General features: G+C 37.6%; 1 protein-coding gene and 1 long non-coding RNA gene across 2 annotated transcripts in view; both read left to right on the top strand.

The window, feature by feature from the left end:
* The window catches only part of LOC148646745 (NACHT, LRR and PYD domains-containing protein 3-like), a 2,700,574-nt gene that overhangs the window by 1,428,947 nt on the left and 1,257,377 nt on the right, over positions 1–14,250 (top strand). The window lies entirely within an intron of this gene.
* LOC148646770 (uncharacterized) lies at positions 6,837–11,689 on the top strand. The gene is made up of 2 exons (XR_015927520.1): positions 6,837–6,999; positions 9,512–11,689. It is a non-coding gene; the product is annotated as an uncharacterized LOC148646770 (long non-coding RNA).

Below are 14,250 nucleotides of genomic sequence, written 5' to 3'. Positions count from 1 at the left end.
GACTGGAGTGCTGCACCATGAATGACATCATCAGGCATTGTAGAAGTATGCTGGGGCACCAAGCATTGAAGATCTTGAAGTATAGTGAGAAGCACTTTCCTTAGGTATTTTTTTATAAATCCGTGTTTCTGGAAATTTTACTGGAGTGTGGTACAGTCCAGCAGTCTTGATTGAATGGAAAAATAGTTGCCAGTGTTCTGAAGCACTTGTGTTCCTCCAGAGCCAGGGTATGCAGGAGAAACTGCCTGTGTTTCACTTCTATCCTAATATTCTGTTTGCCTATACTGCTGCTTCCCCACGTTGTCTAGAAAACATAAATAATGTGTCAAGAGAAACACCCAATTCTTTTTTGGTCACTAGACTCTTGTATGTCAGTGCTCCCTTTTTTGTGTTACTTTGTGTACAGGATGTGAAACCCTGCACATATCGATATTAAACTTCCCCTGCCCAGCGTTTACAGTCTCAAATTTGATCAAACTAATCTTTTTATTTGCATATTATGGAGTATTTGTTAATCTTACTGATTGGATATCATATGCAAACAAGCCTAGTTTAACTAGATTAACTAGTGAATCTTGATCATTGACAGAAATTAAGAAATGCAAGGATTCTTGCACAGATCTCTGTATTGCTCCAGTTGACCAGAGTCAAAAGAGTTTCAAGTAATTGTGCTGATTGAGAGTTTGTGTTCCTGTTGAACTTTGGAAGATTGCCAAATCACATGAAGATTGGGAACATTTCCATGGAAGTGTTGAGGAGGAATACTTTTGTAACAGTATGTGACAGATGAATTACCTTGAACAAAAAGGTTACCGCAGTCTGCTCCCTGCTGTATCCATGTTAATCCACACCCACATAACTGATAGTTATTTGGCCTTTTGAGTATCAGATGAATATGAAGCTACACAAATTAAAAAGTAAACTGTAGTAGGTTACCATAAATATTACAAATGATCAGAGGTCATTTATAGCACATCTAAACCATATGTTGAGAATTGATTCAGGGGTATTATTTAGGTTGTTAGTTTTAAATACCAGCTTCAACAAAGTGGTTGGGTAGCTTATTCCATACTTTCACAATCCTTTTGGATAAAGATGTACCTCCTGTTCACAGCTTTTACAGTTTTAAGAGCACTTCAACATAGTTTGCACTCGTGGCCTCTAGTTGGGTCCAACTGTTGACTTTTTCAATGCATTTGATTGTTTGAATACTTGTATCAGATCCCCTCCATATTCTTCTCTGTCCAAGGCTTAAAAGTTCAGTTTCTTCAGCCTGTCGGTGTAGGACATTGCTTTAAGCCTCGGAATGGAGTTTTTGAAGTCTTCACATCTCACAAAACATCCTATTTTCTCTCAGTCTTCGGCTGCTGTCATTCCTCATGTATTCAGTTGCTCTTGAAGTAAGACACAAGATGTAAAAAGGGTTAACTTAAGTCAGTTCTGCCTGAAAATTAAACTTCTAAGCAACAGGGGTTTATGGCAGGAAAGGGGGTTAACTGATAAGGATTCTAGATGCGAGCTAGGAACCCCCTGTGGGCGTAATCTTAAACTGACCATTTGGCCAGGGTCTCTTAACTGGCCAAATACCATGACCCCCCCTCTTTACCATAACACAGAATGACATCCGAAGCAGTAGTACTGTTTATTTCAAATATAAGGAATATAATGAATGACCTATTGATATATTGTACAGTATGTGAAATAAAACGTCCGATTGCCATATATTTGACTCGCAAGTTCTCAATTTAAATTGTCTCAAAATTTATAGAGATGCAGTCATTCAAAGTGTGCGGTACAAACCAGGAGTGAAGTGGCATAAATATCAATGTCACGAGTAGAGACTGACCAGGTCTTAAATATGCCAGAGAACCTGCTGCAGTGTGTCTTCTCACTACAGCCAGGTGCTCTGCAGTTTCTTGTCTCTTCAGCGATCCAATCAAAGTGGAGATGTGGCCGCTGTTTGTTGTAGATGTACAGTAACACGCTCTGCTGGTGCAGCTGGCCAGACAAAATAAGAATAATTCAAGAGGTTAATGTCACCAGTCAAGTCAAAACAACTTGCTCTGCAATCTTCTCACTCAATGGAAAGTCGTGTCACTGCCTCTGATCGCTGATCTAAGAAATCTGTTGGATATTTGGTTGCTTAATCAAAACTATCCACCTTGTTTCCCAAACAAAAGAACTGCTTCTGAAGCGCTAGTTGCTGCAGTGGTTAGGGCTCTGGAATTCTTTAAGGGAGAGTGGGAGTTCAGATCCTACAGTAGTTGAGTCACTGCAGCTACAGTATGCCCTTAAGTGAGATAATTTACTCAGTTTGCTTCAGTTCAGTTAAATCGCCTGCTGTATTAGGACAACATGTTATGGATCAACAATTAAAAGAAATTAATGTACTATTGCTGTTACTTCTTGCTGCTATTATTGTTGCTTAGATATCTGCTTATACATCTTGTAATACAATAATCAGATTATATAATTAACATCTGAAATGAGAGTCTTTCCTTTCTTGTGTTTTTCCTTTTTCATCTGTGACTGGTCAATAACTGTGCAGATGGGGTAAGGGTTGGTCATGTGCTCATCTCCCTCTATTGAAACTGAGTCTCACAGCACGGTGCTGCAGGTGTAGGCCTGGACTGGGCACAGATTCAATGAGGTGAAGGACAAGGACAGTGAGGTTGAAGAGAATCTTAACATGTTAATTGCAGTAATTACAAGAAATGCAGCTCAAAATGAACAGTAAGAATTATTGAATGTTACAGCTTATAAATATGTGATTTAACACAATTAACAAATTGTGTTTCTTAATATAATATTGTTGAAATCTTTAGCAGTTTCAATAAATGTGTTTAACAAACGCTGAATTTTGTAATTTCTTCTTTTTTGTTGATCTGCATTAATAAGAATATACATTTTTACCAGTATTCCCAGTTGTGTATTTTGTGATCAATACCTACTACTGCAGCAGATAGTATTGTATGGGAAACCTAACTTCACTGTTACTTTTGACAATCAGTGGATAATTATCTGCTGTGGAAGATTTCTCATATCTGTAGGGTAGCCAGGATTCTCATACTTCAAATTCAGCTTGTCATAACTAAGTAACCTGTTGAAGGTTAACTGAAATGTGTAGAATTTTACAATACTGTCAATTTATTTTGATACCAAGAGTTAAAACCTTGTCTGAGAACTTGGGACTTCAGTTCCCCTATTAGATCTGAGTGAGGTGTGGATCAATATTGCAGGTGGGGTCATGATTTTGATTGGGAGCAAGTGGGAATTAAATAGAAAGAAAAGTTCCACTCAGTGCTCTATATTCAGACACATCTTTCTACAGTCTTCTTCAGCCTACTGTGTCTCACCTTCTCCGTAATAAAACTGTGTTGAGAAATGTAAGATGCCTGATCTTGTAAGAAAAGCTTCCCCTCTCATTTCCGTGTCTCGCAGGTTTAAACTTGCTCCTCACTCTCTTGTTCCTCTTTAACTTTGTCCCTTCTTTCTCTTGTCTGTTCTCCATCTGTCTCAATTACTGTCTTCACAGCAGTAATGCCAGCTAGACCCTTTTCTGTAGTGCTGCTCAGTCAGTATAGAAGTGGCTATTCAGCAATAAGACCAGAGGGGAGTAAGGAGCACTCTGCTTCAACAGTGTGGACAGTGTTGCACACGCCTTTCCCCAAAACTTTAAAACTCTAAAATATCAGTGCCTTCCCATACTACAGGAGAGAGTGTGCCTGTGACTCCCTGTGAACACAGTGTGCACTTTGGGGAATCAGTAATATACATTGAAACTGACTCCGAGACAATAGATGTGTCCTAGGAATTAAGTTAAAAAGGATCAACTGGTGATTGGGATTTCTCAAAGCAAAATTCAGATTATTCCAAATAGTGTCCACTGAGAAGTGTATCCATGAGAAACAGGTCAATTTCCATCTGTTATAGATCCTTAAGGATTTATATCAGGATCTAAGTTACAAAGAGTAACATTAGGACACTATTCACTAAGCTGTGCCCCCTGCATCTATTATCTTACATAAGGGGTGACCCAGAGCTCCATGTCCCAGGTAACCCCATAAAAACACACAACAGAGGGAAGTAACAAAGAATGAAATATTTTGATATTCAGATGCAAATGTTATTTCCCTTATTCAACAATTGAAGAAAAAGAAACTGGCATCCATCAGATAAAATACAAGTTTTTATGAAAAACTGGACAGTGTGAGCCCCATGTAGTTTTATTTTAATATGTCTTTCCACTAGGCGCCACACTGTAAATGGGTATAAAACAATGGGGTTTAATTGTCATTGTTTAAAAGTCAATTTTTTAAAGTTGTAGCTCATGAAAAAACCCAGATTTTTTTTCCAGTGCTTTTCCAGTGCTACTCCAGTGTCTTCTACTGAAACTGGGGAACAAAGACAGCACATCCTGAATGAAGGTTTTATGAAGCCAGGTCCATGGGTCTCAAAACCTTTTCAAAATCTAAAATTATACAGATACTTATGGGCAGTTATAGGCACACAGTCATAGTTTTATAAGCAAATAGTAAAAGAGATGTTATCTTCTGGCAGCTCAGTTATAAATTTCTTAAAGATCAGAGTTTGCAATCCACTTTTGTAGTCCACAATTTCTTCCAATATGTGGCCTTTTTGAGAGGTTTGAGGTGCCTGAAATGTATGAGCAATAAGTAGGCATAGCACGAACCCTCATTTCATACACCACTGCTGTCACACACCTCTCTCACTTTTTCTGTAAACTTAGTAGCCTTGATATGTATTTCCATCAGTACAACTAGTGACGTTACTGACCTGACACAATTTTCTTAGCCTTTCAAAATAAAAAATAAAATTAAAATACAATTATGAAAATGTCCATTATTATTATCAGTGAGCTACTGGGAGTGACACTGACAAGCCAGACCTGTGCAGTGTATACACAGAGTGGCATCAGAGTGAGGAGCCAGGGAGGTTGTGTATTTGTTTTTTATAACGGAAAGTGTGTTGAGTCTCAGCACGAGTGGGATGTGATGAAGAGAGACTCGGGGTTGTTAATGTGAGAGGTCTGAGTGCGGGAGTGAGTCTCTGGAGACTCTGTGTGTGAGACTTAGTCTGGTGGCTTCAAGTGAGGATGTCAGAGGCTCGAGGCAGACCTGGAAGTTGGAGCGCTGACTGGCCATGAGGGGACCGGTGAGTGTCATGTGGGAGCAGGAGGCTCCAGATCAGGGAAAGAGCAGGAAGCTGCTTGTGGTGACTAGGAGCAGAGGGTGCCATCTCCCTGAAAGGGACCAGTCGGAGGGCATGTGAGAGGTGAGGCTCAGTGAGTCCAGGAATCTGCAACAGAAGGGCTTGGCTCGGTGAGGGACCTACATTATGATCTCAGAGGACATCAGATAGAAAGGCCAGTGGAGTCAGTGAGCTGGAGACTCAGGGCCTGAGAGTCTGTGAGCCAGGGACCCAGAGGTCTCTGAGGATGTGTGCCCCATGTTTGGTGCCATGATGAGGGGCTGAGTACATCACCACTCTTGAAGGAGTGGGCTTGCAAAAAATGTGGAAACGTTCTCCAGCAGGCTGTGAGGAGTGTGTCTGGAGTGGTGGACACACCTGTTTGTGGGGGTCACTACCACTGTGACATCACAGTATCATGGAGAAACGTGGTTAGTTTTCTAACTAACCTGGAATCTATATCAATGGCTGTTATGGTCCTTAGGTGGAGAGTTATTATTTTTTCCCTAATTGTTTTCTCCTTTTTCTCTGGGTGCTGCCAATTAAGATACTGTATTAAGCAAATGAGGCACAAGCATTCAAAAGGGGGAACACTGAGAGACTTTGTTTTGGTATGGCCTCATTGTAAGGCACGACCACCTTTCCGGTTCTAGCCTGTCTAGTTGTTTTTTTAGTCAGTTAGTTTGTCGGGGTGGGGGGGGGGTCTTTTCTTTGTCTTTCCCCTCCCAATTGGAATACAAATGTGCACCTCTGCCTCCCTGTGTTTTTTGGTATAATACAGTTTATTTGTTTTCTCAAACATAATTGCTTCTCTCTCACACATTATAATAGTAACTTTAACAGAACTAATGTACAGTACTCTATTGAAAATGGAGTCCAACTGTATTAATATTAATGGTATTCAAGTGAAATGTACAGATGGATCCCAAGTCTAAAGATTTCCCCTGTGGCAGACAAAGTCTGAGGCAGAATTCTGGTTCATATAGACTTGCTCTCTCTTTTCTGACTCGTACAAAGTGGATGCAGTCACACGGTCGATTCCTCTGCCAAATTATGATTGAGATTGTTTATTGCTTCACATTTTGATTGTGTTGTTATAGTTATAACCTTGCTTGTTTTTGTTTAAATTGTTTATTTTCTTCAAAAGAGAATGTTGTTTTCCTCAACACATCTACAAATAACAATCAAAATCTCCAGTTCTCTTTATCTAGTGTTGTTAATTTACATTTTGTATTAATTCAACCATGTGATTAATTCAACCAAAGCTATAACTTTAACAAAACGCCATAAAATGTGAAGCAATTTCTATTATGGTTAAAAGTTAAAGTCTCTCTCATTCTATTTCCCTATTCCAACCATTGTAGCTTCATGTGTCACCCTGTTTCCCACTGTCTCCCTTCCTGACAGTTTTTTCTAATCTTTCTTCTTCTTTCTGGATCCCAAAATTTGATGCAGCTGTTATCTTCATCATCCCCATCCACAGACACTCTGAGATGGATAATGCCATAATGTTTTATATTACTGCTGAACTGAATGTTGTAGTGAAGACTTGGAAAGAAGGATGTGGATGAGCTGTGCAGATGTTCAGCTGTGCTCCTGTCTTTTTGTCTGCAGGATTTGGAGCTATAAACTAACAGAGAGATGTTGTGAAGATCTGGCCTCTGTTCTTCAGTCTTAACACTCCAGTCTGAGAGAGCTGGATCTGAGTAAGAATAACCTGGGGGATTCAGGAGTGAAACTGCTGTCTGCAGCTCAGAGGGATCCCAACTGTAAATTAACAACACTGCAGTAAGTGAACACTGGTGATTTATTTGTATTGTTTTATTTAGATATGTTAAGACTCACAGCATTCCATTTTTCACATGCATCAAAATGTAACACCTAGAAAATACAAAACAAAAAAGAAGGGTGACATATAAAAGTATTCTTTGTCTAATTTTATACAGGTTCTTGTCTTTGGGCTCTTTGTAAACATATGATTACTGAGAGGCTCAAAACACAACCTTTCCCATTTGTTAAAATATATACTGTATATGTTGTAGATTTTTAATTCTGTAGGTAATTTTCTTCTTGAAAGTGATTCTAGATTTGAACACTAGGTCTGTCCAGCTTTAACCAGTTTCTAGTGATTCTCTCCAGGAAGGTGAATTAGTGGATTTATGCAGATTTTAATGTTTTTAGATTCTTCAGTTGCTATGGGAGTGCCAGCCTCCCTTTCCATTTGAATCTTACCCTTATCTCTTATATTCCTCCCTTTTTTATGATATTTTATATACATCTGAAAGGAAGTAGCTATGGAAGTGAGTTAGATTTGCAATACTTATCAATTTGTTAATCTCAAGGTTCTTCCGGATGCTATTATCATATTTTAATTTGCATGCAGTATGATGCGCCACGCCCACCATGTTTTGACGCAACATACTCTGCGCTTTTTAATGGCTGGATCTGTATATTAAAGTGGAACTGTGATGTTTTTTTTACATTTTGGGATTATAATGAATCTGCAATGATGAGTGCATTTCAAATCATAAGGAAACTACCAAGTACAAGATACCGTATCATAACAATCTCCAATTTATATCACAAAACAGATGAAGTGTCAATGTATGTGTAGTGCCATATTGCTATCATTGTCTGTGATTCAGAATAAGGCATGCTTTAGACCAAGTAAATTTTGCTACTATGTTAATTCTAAATATTTTAATGAGACTGACACATACAAGACAACACGTTTTAGATTCTTTTAAGTATTGCAAAAAAGGAAACCTGCCAATCAACTAAAACATACTCATTTATTTTCATTTCATTTCTTGTTCACTTGCAGCGACTAGTGAGCAGGAAGGGCTGGGTTTATGGTGCAATTTGCACAAAATCTTGCTCTCGCCCTTGGTGAGACCAGCTGATTCTCATCTGCCTTCAACAACATGGCAACCACGCAGTATTTCCACAGAGTTCATGATTGCGTACTTAATTTGAAATGATAAATTTTGAGATACTATCAGTTTATTTTGTTACGGATATTTAAAACCCAGTCTAAGAATTTAGGACTGCAGTTCCCCTTTTAGATCCTAGTGAGGTGTGGACCAATACTGCAGGTGGGATCATGATTTTGATTGGGAGCAAGTGGGATTTAGTTCCACACAGAGCTACACACTCAGACACATCTTTCTAAAGTCCTCCTCATCTCAGTGTGTCTCACCTTGCCCAGTAATAAAACCGTGATGAGAAATATAAGATACTCGTTCTTGTAAGAAAAGCTTCCCGTCTCATTTCCTTATCTGACATGTTTAATCTTGCTCCTCACTCTATTGCTCATATTTTACTTTGTCCCTTTCTTTCTCTTGTCTATTGTCCATCTGGCTCAATCATTCTTTTCACAACAGTATCTGCCAAACATAACAACAAACAAACACAATCTGCCAGGTGTTTGTCAATTAATTTCTATATAATGTTTTTTTTTTTAATTTTGTTTGATTATTCCACAGTGTTTGCTAATCCAACTAATTTGGTACAGTATGTAGTTCTCTAGTTTAGTTTTTATAATTTGACCTTCCATGTAATAAAAGTCAGACTGTATTGGTCTATAATTGCTTGGTTCAGTTTTGTTATCCATCACGTGGATTGGCACTACATTTCCATTTCTCCAATCCCTGGCTTTAGTGTCCGTTGGAAGAATTGTGACAATGGCTTCTGAATACATGTAATCTGACATAATATAATATGATTTAAGCATTAATATTATTAGCCATAAACACTGTCATGCACAAATCTCCAGTCACACACAACTAGACTCCAAAATAGCTTCTTCCCCAGAGTTGTCAAGTTGGTGACGCCCCCACTCCCTCCCACCATACTATGATCTCTCCTAACGCCCATAAAACTGTACCGGTCGTAATAATATTTAATATTTATTAATTAACCATACTATTTTTAACCATACTATTTTTGCACTGTTCCAAGAATTACCTTGCACTGTTTTTGTCCTGTTATATTTTCTCTGTTTGCGGAATTTTGCACAGTTTTGATTACTTGATTACATGTTATTTATGTTATGTTATTACATGTTACTGTTATTGGTATTGTGTTACTGTCTATTGTCTTATCTTCTGTCCTATTTATATAATGCACCTTAGTGACTAATGAGAAACACTTTTCATTATACTATGCACCTGTGTAAGTTTAATGACAATAAAGTTGAATTGAATTGAATCTTTAAATAAATAACAATAATAATAAAACAATGACAATTTGCAAGAGTTCAATTTTTAGATCCCCTCATTGTGTTTTTTTGTTCTTACAGAACATGGGGATGTACCAGCTAAACATTGAAGACGATTCCTTAATGGAGCAAGGTGGCAAAATTCCTTGTCTTTAAAGAGACAGAACAAACTCCTCCAGATGTTCATCAAACACCACAGACTGCAGACCTGCTGATCAAACCCCTCTGAGCAGACTGTGTGAAGGGCTGTGTTTCCATTGTGCTCTAGTATATGTGGAAGGTAGAGACAGGTCTCTCTCCTGTTCTGGGTCTGGACAGTGTGTAATTGGATAAGTATGAGTTTGTTTCTAATCTCTAGAATTAAAAAAGATTGTCTCTTAAATATATAATTAGTTCTGTTGGTTTGCCATGCACATTTTGTCTTAATAAAATTGTATATTGCGTACATGCAAGTCTTAATTTTGTGTAGTTAATTCCTAGGAAGACGGCATGCTAGCACACTGGTTAGTATTGCTGCCCAACAGCACTGGGTCCCTGGATTCAGTTCTGGGATGCTACTGTATCTGCATGAGGTTTTTATATTCTCTTCATGTTTACATGTGTTTCCACCAGGTACTCCAGCTTCCTCCCACAATCATGTTGGTAGATTAATGGGCTTCTGGGAAAATTAAATCTGGTGTGAGTATGTGTCCTGTGATGGACTGGAGTCCCGTCCCGATTGTACCCTGTCTTGTGCCCATGGATTGCTGGGATAGGCTCTGCTCCCTCATACAATTTCAGTAATAAGTCTCTTTCTGTATGTAGAGTGGATGAATGTGTATGAACAGTTTGTCTATATGAAGGCATCACTGCAGGGATGTGGATTTAGACTGACTGTGTACACTGACTGTATAACCCGGGTTCACTCTGGGTTCAGCTGTTACTAATGGGGTTGAACATGTATTTTCAGTTTTTCCAGTAGAAAGGTACTGCTGGTTCTTCTGTATGTCCATGTTGCACCTGATCCAGACATACAGTAGCGCAGAAAAGGAATGCACAAACACTTGCAAAAGCTTAAATATATAAAACAATCACAGATAGCTGTGTGTTACAAAAGAACATTTGAACATGCATATTTTAATAATAAATTAATCAAAACATGTTAAACATAAATATATTTTAGATTTTGTGTAGTACAGTAGCTAGCATTGAACTGTGTGTTAGATGCAAATGATCCACGGAGCCAGCATCTTAAGATGTTCATATTTAGAGGCAATTTGCTTAAATAACAAACTAGCCTATGGATACTGATGTGCCAGAGAGGTGGAAAAGCTATTTCCCTATGCCATCACTTTAAAATGTATCCTCAGTAACTGCTGCTATCTCATAGTGGGTTTCTAAAACTGTGTATAGTTACACAGTGCCTTTAGTTCCATCCATTTTCTAATCTCTTTATCCAGTAGAGGGGAGCTGGAGCCTATCCCAACAATAAGAGGCGCAAGGCAGGATACACCCTGGACATAACACCAGTCCATCACAGGGCAGACACACAACACAAACACACACATTCAAACCAGGGCCAATTTATCCAGAAGCCTATTAACCTGCCAGTATGTTTGGACTACGAGAGGAAATCAGGTCACCTGAGGAAACCCATGATAATTTAATTTTGAAAGCCACGGAGACTTCTGGTGCTCCTGTTGTATTTCTGAAAAAAGATACAAAAAGCATGCTAACCAGTGTCCATCCCTATTCTTTAGGTAATACTAGGTAATTCTTTAGGTAATAATTAGAAAAATATTTTAAATTATATTTTACCGTATTATATTTTGTCCTCATTTTTCTTTATTTTTAAATTTTGTATTTTACATATTTTCTGATAGTCAGATTTAATGTATATTTGAACAAAGTCTTGTAAATTAATATTTTTTTCAAGATGTGGAAAAGGGGCAGCAATTTATTACATTGAAATTGTTCATATTAATTATTGATTACTAATAGTTCATGCTAACACCTGATGTTCTTATTTAGATGTATATGAAATATTGAACTAAGTGTGACATAACATTCAGAAATACAATCGAGAATCGCTTGTGGTATTTGTATAAATGAAACTGTTCTAAAATGTATTAAATTCTATTTAAATGTATAGTTTTGCCATGTGTAATGTCACGAGGAAGTACAAAAAGCACCTTCTTTGTTTAACGATGGTTTCAAAAATAAAAATAAATGGTGAGAAAGCTATTTTAATGCCAATTAAAATTTTGAAGTTAAAAGAAATTATTTACGTTGCTTGATTAATTTTAGGCAGATGCACTCGGTGCTGTAAGCACTCCAGGCTGCAGATGGCTCATTCTGTCTCGCTGAGCTCCATACCTCCTCCCTCTCTCAGTGCCGCCTCTTCTCTGAAGGAGCTCAGTGGGCGGGGCGCTACTTTCTCCGCGACCTGCTGATCTGCTTCACACCACAGGAAGACAGGAGAAAGTGATTTTCCCGTACGTGTTATGTTAACAAAAATAAAGTGTTTAAAACATTTAAAAATTAAACAAAAACTTACAGCATACACAAAGATTCTAAGCTGATAACGAAGAAGTATTTTTTTAACTATCTAAACCAGGTGTGGGCAAACTTTTTTGGCCCAAGGGCCACATAAAATTTTGAAACTGTATAGCGGGCCACTTCACACTGCTGTTACAGATATAATATATAATATTTTAAATATAAAAAAATAAAAACTGAATAAAACTTGACATTCAACACACAAGCCAAGTCTTCTCTTACTTTTTATTTTGATAAACTTATTTTCTCAAATTTGTTCTTGCTCTCTGGACAAAGAATATCTATGGTTTCTATCATACACTCTTTCAAAAGCTCCCCTTCAGAGAGCAGCTTGCTTTATTTAGCAATTTTATATGCACGCTCTTCATTCACTGTCAACTTTCTGCTTCTTCAATCCACTCATTTTTTCGCAGGTTCCCTCACAGTACGATGGACCCACTCTAACTGGTGAATCAAATTGGTAAAGCAGGGGTTCCCAAACGTTTTGGGTCAATGCCTCCCTTGACCTGTCATATTTTCAACATGCCTCCTCTGTGTCAAAGATAAGTTCTATGGCAGTGCAATACTTTACAACATTTTATACATTTGAAAAGGAAATGAAGGGTCAAAATAAAAACAAAGTTAATCCAATTTTTATTAGTTTTAATCATTTTCAAAACCAATAGACTTGATCAAAATAGTAAAAATACTTGGCAACACATTTTATTGAAATTATTTGAATGTGCAAGCAATTTGAAAAAAATAAAAAATAGTCAACATCTTGGTAAAATGACTAAATAAAAATGTAAACATCTAACATCAATGTTTTTTTAAAAAAGGTGGAGAAATACAATGTATTTTTGTTTGTGCCTCTTAATGGCTAATTGGGCTTGTTAAATAAATTATGTTAACATAATTCACCAAAGAATTGGTAGCATACTGGGTAGCATTTTTGGAATGTCAACGTGTATCTCCTTCTCAACATTGACTCTTGATCTGAACTTGGATTTGATAACCGCAAATGCTGAAAACCCAGTCTCACAAAGACAGGATATTGCAAAGGGAAGCAGAATTCAAAGAGCTCTGTTGCTTATTCCTTGGTACTTTAATAGTATGAGATTTTTTGCATTGTGCTACTTGGTACGCTACTTTGTATGATGATAAAAGAACTTTCCTGGGGACTGTGGTTTGGTTAGAAAAAGCAGCTTTTTGTTCAGTCATTAAACTTGCACGAAAAATACTCATGAGGCTTCCTTATTAAACTACTGTGAATAGTTTCCAATTGATGCTTCAATTTATTGGGGAGCATGCTCTTAACAGCCAACACTTTAAGGCAGACAACACACTGAGGACATTCTTTAGTGTCCACAATTGTGCATGTGAAACCGAAATTCAAAAAAACTGTCGTCATACTTTCTGTACTTGCATTTCTGTTTCTCTTTAGAACTAGGCTTCATGTTCTTCACGTTTTTTACTCACAATTTAAAAATCTCTCAATTGTGATCATGTAACAAAAAACTCACTAAATGTCCACTCAGAAACATGAAACACTTGTGGCCAGTGTCATGTGACACAATCTAGCTAGATAGTGCGACTTGCACATTCTGTGTGCACGAGCAGCTGGTTTTGCTCGTAATAAAAGTTTTGTCTGGCGATACCTGAGATGCCCCTGACCGACAATGGCGTCTCCCCTAGGTGGCGCAATGCACAATTTGGAATCAGTGTGGTAAAACGTTTGTGCGCCATCTAACGGCATGAATAATGAAATGTAAGAAAAAACAGCACCAAACAAAATGGAATATGGCGAATATTGACTAATTTAGTTTTGACCTCAAGGGCCTGTTAAAACTGGCTGGCTGGCAGATCTGGCTGTGGGCCGTAGTTTGCCCACAGGTGATCTAAACTGTTATTTTTATAGCTCTTAAAGTCATGCAATGTCTGAATTAGGCAGGGACACCTAATCATGCTGTACAGTATTAGGTACATTTTTTATGTTTTCGAGAGACTTCTTTCGAGAGAACATCTTTCTTCCTGTCAAAAGAATTTCATATGTAGTTTATTATTATCTGAGTAAAAACAACAAAAAAAACAACACTTTGTTATTCTCGATTTTAATTTTAATATATACAGTACAATTTCATTGTAATACTTGTTGTTAAGGCTTGTATTAAATTGCGCCACTGGAAGAATAAAGTATTTTGAATTGAACTGAATTAAACCAGTTGAACTGTTTTTTTTTCTCCCACTGTTGACAGTATTCACCTTTGCTCATTCATGTTTCTATTGATATAATTTAACATTGA

This window comes from Lepisosteus platostomus, chromosome 16 (genome assembly GCF_059453375.1).
Source record: "Lepisosteus platostomus isolate fLepPlt1 chromosome 16, fLepPlt1.hap1, whole genome shotgun sequence".
NCBI lineage: Eukaryota > Metazoa > Chordata > Actinopteri > Semionotiformes > Lepisosteidae > Lepisosteus > Lepisosteus platostomus.
Note: the sequence above shows the minus strand (reverse complement) of the source record. Positions and strands in the feature narration are given on the sequence as shown.